General features: G+C 53.7%; 1 protein-coding gene across 2 annotated transcripts in view; it reads right to left on the bottom strand.

Annotated features, from left to right (window-relative positions):
• The window catches only part of FGD5 (FYVE, RhoGEF and PH domain containing 5), a 113,066-nt gene that overhangs the window by 64,781 nt on the left and 28,854 nt on the right, over positions 1–19,431 (bottom strand). The gene's annotated exons all lie outside the window — the stretch shown is intronic.

The following is a 19,431-nucleotide window of genomic DNA, read 5'->3' as shown; positions in this document are numbered from 1 at the left end:
TCATTTTTAACATTTGCTACCTACTCTGATGTGTCCTGAGTAAAAAGACCTGTGAAGCCATAGCTCTGTGTTCTTCTATCACTTTAAAATTAGTAAACTCTAACAACACGGTGGACTAAGTTATCTTGCTCACAACCGAAGATAAACAGCCCTCCCGGAGGTAAACCCGCTTAACTCTGACCCCCCTGTCACCTACCTGACTCAACCCAACCTCAACTATGGTCAGAAGCGTGCCCCATGAGGATGGCTCTCCTCTCATTATATTAGTTTCTGGCTTCTATTTTCTAGAAAGATCACTGAAATGGAATTTAGGAGGCAAGGTTTCAGATGATAATTTATTGCACTGTACTGTTGAGGGTCTGTGAGCCTGACAAATGTGGAGAAATCACCAGGGAAAACATGCTTTCAGGGGCAGGTGCATGCCTACCGGGTAGGTGCCCGTGTCCCGCCACTGAGCGTCGGGTCCTGAGGCCAGCTCTCAGCTAATGCGCAGCAATATGGCACACAGCAGTGATGGCTCAGGTACCTGGCTTTCTGCTACCCACGTGGGAACCCAGGATTGGGCCCCAGCTCTCAGCTTCACCCACTGACTGTTTTGGACATCTGAGTAGTGAACCAGTAGATGGGTGCATTCTTTTTTGCCCTCTCACGCTCTCTGCCTCTCAAAAATGAACAAATAAAATATTTTGATTGCATAAAAGAGCAAATTCAATGTCTCTGCATATCCAATGACAAAGTTGTAGCAACAAACCCTGTCTTGCAAGAAGAAGGCGGGGTTAAATAAACCAGAATGTTGATAGTTGAGACTCCACTGGCTGTACCCACAGGTCCTTGGTAGTAGCTACCAGGTTGACCTTCAAATTCAGGGTAAAGAAACACCTCTGAGAAATGTTTCTTTAACGACTTCTTCCCAAATGCTCTGACAGAACCTCTCTCCTGGTGGTAATCACCCCTTCCTTGGGGAAACACACCAGGAATACTTAAACGTCACACCCAGCTCCCCAGTTTGCCGACATGAACCTCGGAGCTGGGTCCTTTGCTTGGTATGGTCTAAGGAAGGCCACACGGAGCAGAGTATTTAGCTATCTGGTGCCTGTCTGTTTTTTCATTCATTGCAAAAAATTCATTAGAGCCTTTGTGTTTCAGGCTGCACTGGGGACAGCATGAGTGAACTGACACTTTGTTCTAAGGCCTCAACAGTAAAAATGCTTAAAACAACGATAACTAAGTGAGGTATTGTCTCCAGATGATTTTTTGAGCATACCAATATATTACATTTGAGAAAGCCCCCTAACCCTACCACCTATCCACCCACTCATTTAGCCATTTACACACTCATCCATCCACTCACCCACCAATCTACCTGCCCACCCAATTACCCATCCACTCAGATGTCCATTCCTGAATCTATTCACCCACCCACTCACCCACCCACCCACCCGTCTATTCATTCATCCACACAATTACCCATCCACTCACGTGTTCATTCACACATCTGTTGTCCATTCACATGTCTGCTCATCCATGCACCCATGAGACCATCCTTCTACCTAGTCACTCACTCATCCAGTCACACATTCACCTATCCCATCTACCCAGTCATCCATCCATGTAGTCATTCATCTACTCACCCATCTGAGCATCCTTCCATCTGTCAGCTATCCATCCATCCACCTACCTGCCTCTCTATCATTCTATCCAAGCACTGCCTTACTCACGAATTCATCCAACAGGGATTAGCACCTACTTCATGGAACTAACACATGGAGGAGTCAAAGATGACTAAAGCACCTGTGGCTTCAAAAAAGGTCAACAGTTCAGAGCATTCATTAAGAAGGTAGGCTCCAGGGCTGCCACTGTGGCATGGCGGGTAAAGCCACCACCTGCGGTGCTGGCACCCTCATATGGGCGCTGGTTAGAGTCCCAGCTGCTCCACTTCCAATCCAGCTCTCTGCTAGGGGCCTGGGAAAGCAAAGGATGGCCCAAGTGCTTGGGCCCCTGCACCCATGTGGGAGATCCCGAAGAAGCTACTGGATCCTGGCTTTGGTTGGCCCAGCTCTGGCCATTACAGCCATTTGGGGACTGAACCAGTGGATGGAAGACCTTTGCCTATGCCTCTGTCTCTCAGTAATTCTGCCTTTCAAATAAATAATTAGAATAAATAAATAAATAAATAAATCTTTAATAAAAATGCAGACAAGCCCATTCTACCAGCAGCCCTGGCTGGTGCTGAGGGTGGCTTAGGACCTATAGAGAGGCCCCCACTTTATAGTGCCTTACATGTCCAGGCTCCTTCACACCTGTTTCTTTGCTGGAGACTCATAGTTGCCCAACACCCAGCACTCATGTCTTCCCAAGCCCAAACCAAGACCCAGGATCTGAAACCTTAATGGATAAGGAATGAGGATGGACATCTGGAAAACACGGTATAGAAGCCAAAAGAATGGAATTTGGGGGCATAATTTCAAGTTCTTCTCTGTAGAGTGGGGATGACCAAGAAGCTTCATCTTGGCACTCAACGAGAACACTATGGTGAAAGTGGCCACTGCCTGGTATGGAGCAGGTCCTTTCTGGCCAGCCCAGTAGAGCCTGCAGCAGGACCAAGTTCTAACTCTCAGACTACTCTCCACCGGAGCTGTGTTCTCCCCGAGTTCACTGGGCCTTCAAGGAAACAGAAAGCAAAGCTGCCCAGAACTTGTTACCTTAAATGACCCTCCCAGGGAGCTGGTCCTTTGCAGCAGCCTAGAGTCGTAAAAGGACAAGTGCCTCCACGCGGGAGAAGAGCTCCATACAACCCGACCCGCGCTGTCCAACGGTGACCGTGAAATTCCACCCTCTGTAACACTCGCTGGGAGCCATCACCACAAACACAGCCAAAATGGCTCAGCAAGCTCACTTACAAAAGAACACACTTCCCCTGGGAGGGGGCTTCGGGGCTGGGCTTTCTGGGAGCTGGAAAGTCTGAGATGGAGGAAACTGACCAGCGGCTAGGGCCATCTCCATCTGCAGAGCTGCTAAAGCGCCTGCCGGTGCTCAGGGCTGAGGGCTGAGCACGCAATCAGGGGCTCTCGAGCCCTCAGATGCTCACTCCTGCACCATGCCCACTCCCCGCCTTGCAGGCCTTCCCAGGTGGTCCCTTCCGCCAGGACCCCTCCTGTGTTCCATTTCCTCAAAGGGACCCTGTGATCCGGATGGATGCAGATATGATCAGGGACCTCTGGTGACAAGGCACAGAGGAAATCTGACACGATGAAAAGAGGCCAGGAGGATGGGGGCACGGGGCTCCCCACCAACCCCCTGCACGACCAACCTTACCACCATCTGGCAGGTCTCAGTCACCACATCTGTGAATTGGGGCTGGACTGCTGGGTCCCAGCACGGGACACCAGGGATGTGAAACCACGCACTGAGAGCAGACTCCACGTGTGCCACGGCCTGTGGGCTGGGCTCTGAGCAAGGCTCCACGTCACTCGTCTTGGAGGGAACATATCACATACCCGGGGTCAGCCAGGGGATAGCCTTGTAATGATTCCCAGAAACAGCATTGAAGTAGAGGCTTTTTTTTTTTTTAATTCAATTTCCATTTCCCACTAAGCAAAAACAAAAGTCCATCCTCGCCCTCCGACCTGTGACATCTCCCCGCCCTTCTCTTTACAAGGATTTCTTCTTTCTGTAACGGCTTTAATGAGATATGATGCGCAATTCAGTGGTTTTTAGTACAGAGAGTTGTGCAACCACCACAACTATTTTAGAACGTTCTCCTCACCCCAGAAAGAAACCCATACCCTTTAGCAGTCACTCAGCAGCCCTCCCAGGCTCCCAAGCTCCTAGCAAATATTCATCAACTTGCTCTTTCCATGATTTGCTTACTCTGGACATCACGAAAATGCAACCTTACAATATGAGGCCTTTTGTGTCTCTCACTCAGCACAGCGTTTTCAAGGTTTATCTGTGTTGTAGCTTGAGTAACTCATTCCTTTTTCATGGCTGAGTAACATTTCACTGCGTGGACAGATCCTATTTTATCCTTCCCTCTGGGGAGAGGCACTTATGGTTTGTCATGAATTATGCTGCTGTGGACACTGGTATCGTGTGCCTATGTGTACGTGTTTTCATTTCTCTCGGGCAGGCACCGAGGCGTGGGACCGCTGAGTCACAGGGCAAGTCTCTGTGGAACGATCTGAGTAACTGCCAGATGGCTGCATCCAAAGCGGCTGCGTCATTTTACATTTCCACGAGCAGTGCCTGCGGGTGCCAATTTCTCCAGATCCTTGCCAATACTTGTGATTGTTGGTCTTTTTTCTCTTAGCCATGCTAGTAGGTTTAAAGTGGTTTTACAGGGATTTTCAAAGGACTGTGTTTGCCTGGATTCCAGTTCTACCTCCTCCCACCCCAAGCAAACACTGCCATTTTTTTCTAGCCAAAGAGAAATAGATTGTGACTAAGAAGGTTTTATTTCTCAGCTCATCAAGTGTGGTTCAGAGGTCCAGGGGAATAAAGAAAACTCAAAACTTTTACATCTTCAGAAGCCTCGTAAAGTGACAAACATAAGCAAGGGACATGCAATATGACTTCCTAAGCCCTCCTGCCCACAGGAACGGAGGTGGCTCTGGCTCCGGCTTCAGCAGGTGGCACCTGCCCCTGGAACAACTCAGGGCAGGGTCGTGGGCGACATGGGCAGAGGCCTGTATTTCTGCACATGGGCCTGGCCTAAATAGCACCGTGGACCCTAACATTCTGGCGTCCCTGGGGCTGCGGGAGAGGGTCGTGGTAAAAGGCACGGTTTTGACACTTCTCTGCCCAATGGCCCTGAGTAAGTTCCTTGACCTCCAAGGCTGTTTTGTGATCTGTAAAGTAGGAAAGTTTAAGGGTCTCTGAAGGTGCTTCCTGCCACGAAGCCTGTGGTTCTATATCCAAAACTGAGGGCTTTGTTCCAGTGAGTCCTGCCACCTCTGTGGCAGCCCCAGCCATGCTGCATGGCCCGTGCTCACAGCTGCACTGTCCCATTTCTGTCACAGATGCTTCTAGAATTCCCACCTCCTCTCTTCTCTATCTGCTCAACACTGCCCTCTGCCCTTGCCAAGGTCTAACCCAAATGCCACCTCTTCCAAGAAGCCCTCTCCATTTCTCTGCTAGAAGGGCTCCTGGCACATTCTGCGACCGATATCTGTGCTCCTTGGAAGGCATTTTGTGTCCTCTATGAATGGCACACAGTAGGTGCCCCAGAAACACATGTTGAGCAACTGTCCCCTCCCATTTTCTCCTGCCTACCCCAGCTACCTGGGCCTACTTCTGTGTCTACACACACGACACAGAGCTCCACAGGCTCAGAGGTGCTCAGCACCACTGGTTGAAATGGCATCAGCAGGTGCCGCCATCACTGAGAAGGCTGTGGCTACCACATCTCCACAGGTACATGAACTTCCTTCCTGACTGGGCCATCCCAGTATCACCCTGAGTCCGGCTGGGGGTTCAGTGGGGGCTGAAGGACTGGGGGCTGGAACTGCTTCACTTTCCTTGTTTGCAAGTCGGGCTGCACAGCCAGGGGTGGGTCCTGGACACTGACCCCTTGCCAAACAGGAGGAAGTACAGGCATGTCTTTCTCCTGGGATCTCTGCTCTGGGGTTTGGAGCAACCCTGACCACAGGGGAAGCAGGAAGGGCGGGGGAGCCACTGCTCTGGCCTTGGGCAGCCAAGGATTCACAAAGGAGGCTCGACTTTACACACCACGCCAGAGGCCGCCGGGGCCGCGAGCAGGCTAGCTCGTGGTTCCCAGGTGTGGTGGTCTGCAACCCAATCCCCTTCTGCCACCCCTCCCTTCCGCGGGGACACAGCAGCCAACAACGGCCGCAGGGGCGGCACTAGCAGAGACCGCAACGGTGTTCCCAAGTCCTTACTACATGCCGGGTGCTCTGTGACTCTCCCCAGCTCCTGTGTCAGGGAGGTGTAACAGCCTTCCCTTCCACATGGACAAGCAGGAGGTGCAGGCTGGAGAAGTTCAGAGCTGGGATCTGAACACAGCTCCAGGCCCAGCCTTTTCCTGTCAGCCTGCACCATTCTACCAGTAGCAGTGGACAATTACCAGGCGCTGCGCTGAGCGTGTCCCAGGAACCACCCCGTGTGATCCTTTGACCACGGTCCCTGTTTTCCAGGCGGGGAAATGAGGTTCAGTGACATGCCCAAGGTCACCCATTCTGTTGCTCCCTTCCATTAACCTCTCAGACACAACCACAGCGGGCGACTACAGCCAGACGCCCTCATCAGAGGCGCCCGCTCCTGTGGTCCCCGGTTGCCTCCTCCGTGCTGGGTAGTGTGAGGGCAAAGATGACTTGGGTAGGCCTGGAATTAGGTGAGAGGTGTCAGAACACAAGGGGCATCCATGGGGCAACTGGTGTGAAGAAGGCAGGTGGATGCAGATCCTCCTACCACACAATCGACACAAGAGCCACGTGTGGCCAGAGTGGGATGCCTGGATGGGAACCTGTCACACAGGGCCAGAGAGACACACACACTGAGCTGAGACCCAGGCAAGGGCTGCATGCTTGGACCAGACACCCAGTAACACACACACACACACTCCTGTTGCAGTAGCCAGGTGGGGAATGCCCAACTCCATTCACCTCCTTTAGTTCCAAGGAAATGCCACTCTGCCAAGCAGCTTTAAGATCCTATAAATCCACCCTGCTCCCGGAGGAAGGCCCACATCTGATTCCCCTGTGCCTGGTGCCCATGCTCCTCTGGCTGTTCTAGGCCCAGCTCAAACCTCACCTCCTACTCCAGGAAGCCTTCCCTGACCACTAGCTAAGTTGACAAAGCATGAGCTGTAGACTCCACACTTGCAGGGGTGGGTCTCTCTCAAAATCCAGTAGATTAACTTATTTTCTTAGTCGTACATCCTTTTCTACTTATTTATTTATTCATTTTGAGAGGCAGAGACAGACAGGCAGGTATACAGTGATCTCATCTGCTGGTTTGTTCCCTAAATGCTCACAGTGGGCAGGGAGCAGAAGCTGGGAGCCAAGAACTCAATCCAAGCCTCATATGTCTGTGACAGGAACTCAGTCACTTGAGCCATCACCACTGCCTCCCGGGGTCTGCATCAGCAGGAAGCTGGCGTCAGGAGCCAGAGGCTGGAACCAAACCCAGGCACTCTGACTCCCCAGACCACATGAGCTCCAGAACCTGCCCCTGCCCAACCTGCTGGCTGAGGCCCTGCCCCCACTCCAGGCTCAGGTTCCCAGAGGCAGCCCTCACTGGTTGTGATCTTCGCTTTTCAAAAACTGACTTTCTTCCTCGAGCTCCTCCTTGCCAACCCTCAGTGTTTAACTTGCAAAGCCCTCTGCACCCAGCAGGTACTCAATAAAACCTTCTGGCTTTAACACGGCAGGGGGCAGGGCCACTAGCTCTTCTGCACCGGGGGCAGACACAGATACAGGACTTGCCAAATCAACACACCTGAGAGACCTGCCCCACCGACTCCTGCTGCGGCACCTCACCGGGACAGAGCAGCTGTGACCTGGTCACCTGACACAGGCCTACGCGTGGACTTGTCCATGCCTAGCACTGGGGATGCAGAGGTGAACGAGCCCCTGCATCTGCCCTGGAGGCACTCGCAGCCTAGTGGGAGAGCCAGAGCACCACGGGCTACAGGAAAGCAGCCCACACAAGGATCCTCTAAGCCCACGCACATGTCTGGGAAGGACTCAGCTGAGTCTGTAGGTGAGCAGAACTACAGTCGACAAGGGCACTGGGTGGGTGGTGGGCATTCCCAGGGAAGCTTAGACCAGGGCGCAGGCTGGAGGGTGTCACTGTTGCTTGTAGGGGAGCCATGAACTTCAACTGTGAAGTAAGGAGGGCAAGGAGAGGTTGGGGAGGCATCAGGGGTCTGTGGGGCAGGGCTGAGGCCACTGTGCGCCCCGGGGGTAACTGGCCATGGGTGAAAGGCCTCAGCCCGGGAAAGGACTGGACCATCGTGCTCCCTGGAGCCTAGACCCTTGGCCACCTTGTGAAGCAGGGACCAGAGGGGACCCGCAGGAGGTAGGGAGAAGGGAGACGAGGCAGACCGTGGCTCAGGCTGGGGGTGGCAAGGCACAAGCTCAGGCCTCCCCAATGGGATAAAGAGGAAGGTGGTGGGAACAACCACTACCCCACTTCACAGAGTAGAAGGCTGAGGCTACCAGGAACTGGTAGCCTGCTGGGGCGACACAGCTGAGCAAGCGGCAGGCCCCAGATTTAAATTCAGGTCTGCCACCTCCACATATCACATCTGTTTCTCCTAAAAGGTGAGGCTGGGCACATAAAAATGACTACGACAGTGCCTGGCACCCGGCAGGGCCTCAGGGGAACAGGCACCCCCTCTCCAGTTCATCTCAGGCCTTCAAGCACAGTCTCGCGGCCCCCCCTCCCCGCCCTTCCCCCAGTGTTACTAACACAGAGCCCACGTTTTACATCATCTCCATCTTCATGCACTGCTTAGGAAACACCTTTGTGCTCCAGTGAGGCTGAACTGTGCCCCCCAGGCTCACAGGGCTGGCCAGGACTGGTCTGTCCTCGTGGCACCTCGAGTCTCCTGGCAGGGCGATGGGCCCGTGAGGACAGCCAGCCGTACTGGGCGCTGCTTAGGGCTATGGCGGGGCGAGTGGGGCCCACAGCAGGAGGCACTGGAAGGCAGAGCAGACGTCCACAGCTCCCGGAGCTTCCTCAGCGGACAGGGCAGCTGTCCTGGGGTTCTCAGAGGCATTCAGGGTGGGGTCATCTTGGAGGGAGGAGGCACGGGCAGGGGCAGGGCTGCCTGGAAGTGGGACTTTTCCCTTCCACAACAACAAAAAGCCTCGTCCTTTGGGTGGGAAGAGGGGCACCCGCCCTTGGCCCTGCAGAGCCACACACGTCTTCAGGGCTCAGGGTTGCCGGCAGGGCCACTGGCTCCCTCCTCCACCCACCTCCCAGGCCTTGTCCTGCATTTCCTGTAAACACCGACACTTCCTCCCTGGGGAGGGCCTGGCAGTGCTGGGGCCCCACCCACGGCTGACAGACCCAGTGCACAATGGCTGGCCCGGGGCTCCGGCTGGCCGCTCCACACCCCAGGCCTTCCCAGTATCCAGAGGAAAACCACCCTCAGCTGGAACCAAACGGCTGTTGCCCCCATGCCACAGAGGGGCAAAATGAGGCCGGGGAGGGGGGAAAGGGAGGGGTTGTCACAGGCGCTGCACAGGAAGCGCAGCTCCTGGCTGCCACACGTGGAGCCCTGACAGCAGGAACAGTGGTTAGCAGCACAGACTCTGGAGCCCGCCCATGTGGGTTTCCAACACAGGGCTCTCTGCCAATGATTTATGCAACCCTGGGAAGCTATGTGCGCCTTGGTTTTCCCATCTGTAAAACTGAGAGGAAGACAGCACTGATCTCACAGGGATGTCGCGAGGATTCAGTGAGGTGACAGATACAAAGCACCTGGAACACACACAGGATGTGTTATTGTTTCTCTTCTTCAATGTTTACTGGACTCCACCAAAGGCAGACTCAGGCCTCTGGGCTACACAGACCATATCCAGTCCATGCCTTCCACACAAACTAGCGACAGTCTCATTAGTGATGAATAGCTCAGGAGCTTCCTGTGAGTCCCAGCTCAGGGCTCAGCTGCTTAAAACAACCCTACACCGTCGAGTCACTGCCAAGTTATGGGTGACAAAACTGAGGGATCGCTGGGCAGGGTGGGGATGTGATTCCCCATATCTAGCTCCCTTTGACGAGCCTCAAACACACAAGCCCAGGCCGGGGGGGGGGGGGGGCTCAGATGACATTTGTGTAATTTAATTTTTTGCAGTCTGAACACCCCACATATTTCATCTCCCTTGATGATCCCTACAAACCTGCAAAGCAGGCATGGCCACTTCCGACAAAGACGGGGGAAAAGGAGGCTCAGGCAGGCCTACCAGCCTGCCTAGGGTTCCAACCAGGGCGTCTGGCCACAGGGCTGAGAGCACTGACCTTCGGATGAGAACTCTCTGTCTCTCTATTCCCTGCACGAGCCCCAGAGGAGCCCTGGACAGGGGCCCCTAATGATGTACCAGCAGGAGACAATTCCCCCATGGACCCAGGGTGCTGTGTGAGCAGTTTCTGGGGCTGTGGCAGGGTATCTGGAAGTATTTATGAGTTGTGCATCTAAGCCCATTTTTTTTTTTCATCAGTAATTCCTTTGAAACATGGGTTCTGAGAGTTAAGCTGCAATGCCAGCTGGCATTGCCTTCTTCCCACACGCCCAGGACAGAGACTGGGACAATGGAAGGCTGGGAAAACCACACATCCACGGAGCACGCTGGCGGGAGACGAAGCAAAGTGTCACGAGGACCTGCCCTGCTTCCTCAGCCCCGAACAAACAAGCCCAGAGGAGCCCCCAGCTCTGCTTCAAGATCAGACTGCACCCCAAGTTAATGATTCAGGGGAAGTCTGAGACCAGATGGTCCTGTCACCAAACAGGGAAGAGTTATCTGGCAGTGGCCTGGAGGTAACAGAACCCAGGGCTCGCTGGGAATAGGGCTGCTCTCTGCACTCACACCAGGCCCCAAACCAGCCTCCTGTCCCTCCCATCTTTCTTCTCCACCTGCGGGCCCCTCAAAGAGGCTGGCACGTACTCTGCCCCTCGTCACAGGGGCCCTGGGCAACTCCAGTCAGCAGCCCCGGATCTGAACAAGCTGTCTGAACTCAGCTTTCCAACCTCCAAGTCCAGCAAAACAGGGCAGGTTTGCTGCTGGGGATTCTGTTTCTGACACAAACCCCACCCTCAGGTATAACCTGGTTCACAGCACTGGGTCTCTGTTTTGAGAAATGCCCCCATGTCCTAGTCTCAACAGCCACCTCGGACAGGCCCGCACCTCTTGTTCCTAGATTTCCTGGTCTGAAGAAACTTCCCCAATTCTTCAGAGCAGGAAGAAGAATTAAAAGACACAACTTCAAGGAGGCAAAGGCTTGCATAGGGAGAGTGAGTGCCTCCTTCCTGGGGCACCTGAGCTGGACCAGTGAGGGCCCGGTGTTCCCATCGCTTAACCTCCTCCCTGGCAGCCTCCAGGGGAACAGCCTCATTCATTTTAACATAAACTTCCCAGAGTAAAGTAAGCTGGTGGTTGACACCACTAGCCGGGTGAGGATGCCTTCCGAACATAGCTGGAGGAAGCCTTTCCTGCAGGCTGCTCCAACCCACAGGCTGGAACAGGAGAGTCCCTTCAGCCTTTCAAACTCTTACAATGGAGATGATCTGGGATGGTGTACACTGACATGTTTAAGAGACAGAAAAGGCAAAACCTCCCCTCCAACACACCCACACATGAGACTGGACCCCAGCAGCTCCAGGCATTGTCAAAGTGAGCTACAACTTGGGGCCAATGCTGTGCACAGGAGGCTAAGCCTCCATCTGTGGCACCAGCATGCCATACAGGAGCTCGTTTGAATCCCGATTGCTCTCTGCTATGGCCTGGGAAAGTAGTACAAGAAATACTTGGGGAGGCCAGTGCTGTGGTATAGCAGGTTAACGCCCTGGTCTGAAGCGCCAGCATCCCATATGGGTGACAGTTCAAGACCCAGCTGCTCCACTTCCAATCCGACTCTCTACTATGGCCTGGGAAATCAGTAGATGATGGCCCAAGTCTCTGGGCCCCTGTGCCCGCGTAGGAGACCTGAAGAAGCTCCTGGCTCCTGGTTCTTGGCTTCAGATCAGCGCAGCTCTGCTCACTGTGGCCAATTGGGGAGTGAACCAGCAAATGAAAGACCTCCCCCTGTCTCTCTCTGCCTCTCCTCTCTTTGTGTAACTCTTTCAAATAAATAAATAAATCTTAAAAAAAAAAAAAAGAAAGAAGTACTTGGGCCCCTGCATCTATCTGGGAGACCTGACGAAGCTCCTGGCTTCAGATCAGCCGGCCATTTGGGGAGTTAACCAACAGATGGAAGAACTTTCTCTCTGTCTCTTTCTCTCTCTGTTCATAACTCTTTCAAATTAATAAATACAATCTTTAAAAGATTAAAAAAGGTGAGCTAAGACTCAAGTTCTAACCCTCAAACCCCAGGAGGCACAGCGGTTGGAACCTGAGCACAGGTGGACCTTTCCTACAACCAAGAGCTGGAGGCTTCCTCGCACACCTTGGGAGATAATGAGACAGCAGCCAAGAGCTACCCCAACTCAGCAGACCTGGAGAGGTGAGCAGCAATGAGGGAAAGGCTTCCCTGGAGGACACAGCACAGGCGGTGGCTCAGAGACAGCTGCACGGGAGGCCTCAGAGAACCAGGCTTTTCTGCAGCCCTGCAGCACAACATGGTGCTAGTGCTCGTCACACAGTGTCTCTTTTAGGTCTCCTAACTGGTCCACGAGGCAAGAATGAAGCAACGAACCCAAAACCATACCGCTGGTAAGTTGGGGCTGGGGCTCTAAAGCATGCCTCACACCTGTCTGACTAAAAAGCAAGACTCTCAGGCACTAGCACCTGCATCTGCTGCCGTCAGCTGGGTCCGGAGGTTCCTGGAATGGACCTGACCGAGGGGTGGGTGATGACTCCGTGCACCTGCTTCAGGGAAGCACTTATTTAAGGACGCACACTGTGGAGCTCTGGGAGAAGGGGATAGTCTGTTACACATGTAATTTTCTGAGCCAGGTTCCAGACCTACTGAGTCAGTCTCCAGGTCTGGAAATCTGGGGTTTTATTTGCTTTCTTGGTTTCAGGCATATTAAGATTTGTGGAATGCTGCAGCTAGATGGGTCAGCAGATTCAGGTTCAAATCCCATCCCCAGGGGCAGTGCTCTGGCATAGGAGGTTAAGCCTCCACGCGAGGCGCCAGCATCCCATATGGGTGCCGGTTTGAGTCCCAGCTGCTCCACTTCCAACCAAGCTCTCTCCTAACAGCCTAGAAAAGCAGTGGAAGATGGCCCAAGTCCTTGGGCCCCTGCACCCACGTGGATCTGAGGAATCTCATGACTCCTAGCTTCAGATCAGTATAGCTCCGGCCACTGCAGCCATTTGAGGAGTGAACCAGCGGATGAAAGACCTCTCTCTGTCTCTCCCTCTCTCTGCCTGTAACTCTGTCTCTCAAATAAGTAAATAAATCTTTTAAAAAAAAAGCCCCACTAGCTGTGTGACCCTGGGCAAGCCACTTCTCACTCTGAGCCTTGGTTTCTCTCTTTTTTTCTTTTTTTTTTTTTTGACAGGCAGAGTTAGAGAGAGAGAGACAGAAAGAAAGGTCTTCCTTCTGTTGCTTCACCCCCCAAATGGCCGCTGCGGCCGGCGCACTGCGCCAATCTGAAGCCAGGAGCCAAGTGCTTCCTCCTGGTCTCCCATGCAGTGCAGAGCCCAAGCACTTGGGCCATCCTCCACTGCACTCCCGGGCCACAGCAGAGAGCTGGACCGGAAGAGGAGTAACCAGGACAGAATCCGGCGCCCCAACCGGGACAAGAACTGGAGTGCCTGCACCGCAGGTGGAGGATTAGCCTTGTGAGCCGTGGCGCTGGCCATGAGCCTTGGTTTCACCTGTTGGGTGGGTACAGGAATCCCTTCCCCCAGCCCACAGAGTTGCCATGGAGAGCAAAGCCACTCAGAAAAGCCCCCTGAACATGGCCAGGGGTAGACGCCAAATTCATCTTGTTTCCTTACAGCCACCAGATGACAGCTTTGCCAGGGGAATGCACCCCGATGGGGAGGGGCCGGCTCTGACCTCATCAACAGCAGTGGGTGGGAAGGCATGGTGGATCCAGCAGGGCCCCTGCAAGGCCTGGCATCCCCACTGGGGCTGCCTGGCATCCAGATGGTGCTTTGCAGGCAAGGCCTGAGCAGAGCCCAGGGCCAGGACTGACGCAGGGAAGGAAGGGGGAGCCCAGGCCCAGATTCCAAGTCTAAAAGGAAAAGACGGCAGCAGGGAGGGCCTCTGGCTCTGCACATCAGCCTCCCCTGTCCCCAGCTCACATGGCTCCAGGCGCATGGAGAGGAGGTCGTGGCAACTGATGACAGTGCGACTCTGCACTACCCAGGGAGGCCCTGCCCTGTGCCGAGTGTAGTGCTGTGCTGAGCTGGGGATGTGGACCTTTCCTTTCATCCCGAGCCATAGTCTAAAATAAACATAGTCTAAAATAAAATGAGGGGGAAAAAAGGCAACTCAATTTAGACCCTCCTCTTCTTGAAGAATTATTGAGTATTCAACTCTTGAGAGTTTTAAATGAAGAACAAGAAATACAAACCTTCACTTGATAAATGTAACACATAGGAGTATACTTTGGCTCTCTGCTTCCACAGTGGACAGGAAGCACCGTCCACAGCCCATCTTAGACAGGGCTACCCCAGGGACAGAGGGGCCGAACACACCTGGCCCTCCACCACCCACCCACCCATCCTCACGTCCTACATGGGCAAGGCACTTGCCAGGTGCTGGAGGAAGAAGGTGACAAGTCCCCATCCCCTGGGAGTTTGTGGTCCAGCAGGGAACTCTACACGAGAACATAGAGTCAGTCCCCGAAGAGGAAGACAGCAGGGAATTCCAAAAGCTACACAAGTGTTTATGAGGAGGAGGGCTAAACTGCTGGGGAAATTCAGGCGGTGTCACCAGCTTCCAGGAGACATAATGAAGCTTCGAAGAGAAGGTGGAATTTAAAACAGGCCTGGCTGGGCCCTCGGTGGGCTCTGGACAAGCAGAATGGGTGGGAGCACGTGTGGGCACGGAGTACAGCACGCCTGGACATGGGATGCTCAGAATCTGAGAGGGAACAGGATGCAATCCTGCTCCACTGATTCTGAGGGCCACAGAGAGGGAGCTGAGAGAAGAGGAAAGAGTGGATACTGACAAGCCAGGGGTGGGCTCAGAAACCCCACCCAGGAAGAGCTGCACATGGAGCTGGGTGAGGCTCAGGTCAGGGTGCAGGTGCTACAGCAGGCCAGCCTCTGTGACCATGGCTATGCCTATGCTTTGCTCACTGGGGAAGAGGTCGCGCATGGATGCTCCTGGTCCCCCACTGAAGTCCTCTGTAGGTCCAGGCACCTGGCCATGATCCTGAGGTCTAAGATCTGACAAGAAACTCCCCTAGGACTCTCTGGAGGGAACGGTGAAGGCCTGGTGTGGGAGCCCCGTGAGTCGGTTTAAGGACAACTTGGCACTTCAGCACGGGGAGTTGCAGTTCTGTTTCGCTGGGTCCCGAAGGCTGCAGCTGCCCAGGCCGGGATGCCTTTCTAGGACAAAAGCACAGCCCAGACTTCACTGTCAGGCTGGATGCTGTGCCAAGCGGAGACGCGGGCCAAGCATTTGGGTTTCAGCAACTGCCCGAGTCCTCGGGAAGAAAGGACTGCAGACAGCCGGGGCCTGGGACCCCAGGACGCTGCGGGAACGGGTGGGAGCCTTTAAACCCCCAGGACTGTGCACTCTGGAGGCACTGGGAACGTGTGGGAAGCAGGGAGAGGCAGCAGAACCCTGGGGACAGGGACCCCTCGATCATCCTGTCTAGCGACATCCCTTCCTTCTGTGCTCAGACCTCCTCCTGGGGACAGACAGCTCAGGACCCCTCCCCCTCCCTGTGTCCTTTCCAGATAAGAGAGAAAGGACAACCGTCAGCGATACCCACGCTTTGGTGGTGACTTTTCCTGTATCTTCCTGAAATCTTATCCTGGTTAAAAAAAAAAAAAGTCTGCTCCTTAACTATGCCCGTCCATCTCCTTCCTCCTTCCAGCAGTCCCAACATCGCAGAGTCTTGAATTATTCACACCCATGACGGGTCTCTGCTCATCAGCCCTCCATAATTGGATGCAAACTGGGGCAGGACAGCGTTTAACCCAGGGGGCCTGGGATCTGCGCACACACGCAGGCCCAACCGTGGGGGGAGGGGGGGCTGCTAATACTTATCCTCCCATGGTCTTCACTTTGCCCAGGCATCTTCCCAGACTCCTCACTGCTCGGAGTGGTAGCACAGTGGTACCCCAGCTCACTGTGACCACACATGAAACCTCTGAACCAACATCTCTACCACAGAAATAAACACAAATGCTGGGAAAGCTTTAAACATGAATAGGTTTGCCTGAATATTCTTTACAAAACAGCAAAACACCACAAGCCCTCTAAACTCACCATAAAGCGGAATGAGCAGGTCGGCTCTGAGCCGCTGGGCAGTTGCTTGCTACCGCTGTTACGCGGCACCTACCTGCGACTGCCTCGTAGCACACATTATTAAATGAGTCAGTTACTGCATAATATAGGCTACCATCTATAAAACACAATTAAATGAAATAAGCAAGAGAGGAGATTTTACACGGGATCTGACCACATGCACAGCAAGCACACTCTACATACTTTCACATCACAAGAACAAAATACAGCCCGATGCGAACAGCAACGACAGCAGCATGGGACTGGCCGTTGTTTTCTGCTTCCACCTTCAGATACATAAAGGATTTATGCAGACGCATGCCACACCTGGGGAGGGGCTGGGGAACAGGGGCCCAGTGGTGTGAGATGCAATTTTTCTCAGAAGACCTGAATTTCTGGAGTCTATGTGACCTTTAATAAAATCTGCTCGTTTCTGAACCACATGGACTGGCTCCATTTCTGCTCGTGTGCTGCTGCCTCCTCTGTGGCTAGAAATCTGACTGCTGTTGACATTTCTGTGACCCCTGGGCTGTGCTACCCAAGACAGGATCCTCTACACCATCACCAGTTAACCGGATAACTGTTGGGGAGTAGAGCAGTGGGGCATCATTCTGGAAGAGGAGGAGGAGGAGGTCCCATGGCAGCCACACCCAAGACAACCCCCCACCCCCATTTACAAAGGTGGCATACCCGGGCCCAAGCTGTGCATGGACACAGCGGCTATCTGCAAACAGTTAAAGGTTTACAAAACTCTACCTACTGTTCCCATCTGATCTTCACATGTCTATGAGATAAACAGTAATCTCTCCATCTGAGAGCTGAGGATGCTAACTGCGGCTCAGAGGGGTGAATGCCCCCATGAGACCCAGCTCAGAAGCCACAGAGAAAATGTTGCGGAAGTCCAAGGGTCTCACTTCCCAGAGCTGAGCAAAGGGGAAGCACAGGTCTCACTGTCCAGTGCTAACAAACCCTTGCGCATCAAGGGCACCCTTAAGCTCCACCCAAATCCTTCTGCTACATTTCAGTGACATTTCCTGTAGTTTCTAACCAACCATTGGCTTCATTGTGCTGTCCCCACCGTTTTGGGACAGGGATGTAAGGTCCTTGGAATGGCGCTTACTCTGTGTTGCCTTTCACTTTCTCGCTGTTTGAACAGAGATGTCTAGAGCTGGTCTAGTCATTGTACCCTTAGTTTTTGAGTCATCGGTCCAGAAGAACTGTGCCCCTGGAAGATCACACCCAAAGCCTCTCCCATTCAGATTTAGAGACTTGGATATAAGGGAGTTAGGACTTTGGAGACAAGGACGGGATGTGAGCTGATGCTGTCACAGGATGAGACCGCTGCACTGTGCATTGGGATGGATCTGAATCTCTGGAGGTCAGGGGGCAGACTGTCTTAGGCCAAATAACAGCCCTCAAAAACAGTACCTACACCCCAGTCCTAGAATCTGTAACAATTTTGCATTACATGACATAAAGGAGTTTGCAGACGTGGTTAGGGTCGCTATGAAGGGGGAGACTGTCTTGTCATGTTGGTGGGCCCAGTGTAGTCACTCGGACCTGGGAAGCAGAGAGTTTTCCTGGCTGGAATCAGAGATCCAGTGTGTGACAGAGACTGGACTTCAGAAAAAATAAGGAAGAACCGGGGCATTCTCTAGAAGCAGAGGCCACCCCGGCTGACAGCCAGGACACAAGGCACCCGGTCCTGCAGAGAAGAGACGTCAGCCAACAACCCCAGGACCCTGCGAGTGAGGTCTCCCATGCAGCCTGCAGACAAAAGCCCAGGCAGTCAACACCCGGGCTATGCCCTTGTGAGACTCAATGCACAGAACCCAGCTGAGCCCTCCAGACTTCTGACTTGTCTGAAGCCACGGAATTTGGGATAAATCACAGCAACTGGAAACATGAACTTCATGACAGATGCAGAACAGCCCTTAGAAACCACTCAGATAAAGCCTCATTTTCCAAATGGGAAACCGAGACCCAGGAGGCAGAACCCAGGCAAAAGGTTACATTGCAAGAGGCAGAGAGCCTGAGGGTTCAGGTGTAGAATGGAGGCCTGTTCTGGGCCAACTCCTGCACACACCAGGGCTCTGAGCTCCAAACCAAACCATGAACACAAGGTCAACTTTGTGAAGGTCACAGTCAGTCATCTTGGACTCAGTGACTCACAGGCACCTGCAAAAGCTTCCCAGCCTGCCTCCCTCTCTGTGGGAAGAGAGGAGTCCACATAGGCCTGGACTTCATACAAAACCAGCTGGCCTTAGGCCAGACACACGGGGATGGAATAGGCAGACAGGCCTCACACCAGGATTCTGCAAAGTCACAGCACCCCAAGGAGGCTCGCCCTGCGGTCGTGCCTCTGAAATGCACTCCTCCCAACTCCTGGCTCTGATGGGCCTATTCAGAGGAAGCTTGCTTATGCCTGTCACCAAGGCACTGTGGAAGGAAGCCCCTGAGATATGAGCAGAGGAGTGGCCTTGCCAGGGACAACTGAGAGGCAGACCTCACCCCAGTCTCCGCAGACACTGCTCCACTCACAAACCTTCCCCTTCTCCAAGCGTGGGGGACAGAAGTCTCTGACAGTTTTGATGGAGGATTACAAGAGGCCAGGGACTGTCCAATGAAGGCAGAAGCAGCAGGGCGAGCCTGAGCACAGAGCCTGGGCCCCGCAGCTGACCTGCTGACCGATGCTCTCAGCCTCTGCCTCGAACTGCTGCACTTCGGGGCAGATTACAGGCAGCCCCTTCCATCCTTCCCCCACTGCACACGGCCGGTGTCCATGTCTGGGGGCCTCCTGGTCCCTCTCTGGGCAGGGGCCTTGGTGCCTGCAGAGATGCCACCTCCTTCCTCATCTAGAAAACGCACACTTGCCCTCCACGCCCAGCTCCAATGTCCATGCTAACCCTGCAAACACCTCAGGGAGGTTTTCCTGGGAGCATTTGGCTGCTCCTGTGCTGCCAGTGTGTAGTGTTCATTCTCCTCTCACGGCCACCATTCTTGTGCTCCTAGCCACACCATCCGCCTTCCTCGACGGGACTTAATGTCTGAGCCACCCCTGCGACCCTCAGCTGCAGACCCTACAGTTGTTTTGTAGGTGCCCAGTGAATACTCCTTATGTTGATTTAAATCCATCTTTCAGACGTGAGGCTCACAAATGTTTTCCAAAGTCAGACTCACAAGAGCAAATTCTGGAGCCTGGACTCTACAGGTGAGAGATGTCTGAAGAGGGCTGGGGCAAGGGAGCCCCTGGGTGCAGGGAAGGAGTGGACGCTGACCTGGCCAGGTGGGAAGCAAGGGCCTTGATCAAGCACACCAGGAAGTGACCACAGC

The sequence above is a fragment of the Oryctolagus cuniculus genome, chromosome 10, assembly GCF_964237555.1.
Source record: "Oryctolagus cuniculus chromosome 10, mOryCun1.1, whole genome shotgun sequence".
NCBI lineage: Eukaryota > Metazoa > Chordata > Mammalia > Lagomorpha > Leporidae > Oryctolagus > Oryctolagus cuniculus.
The sequence above is the reverse complement of the archived record's forward strand: the minus strand, read 5'-3'. Positions and strand labels throughout refer to the sequence as shown.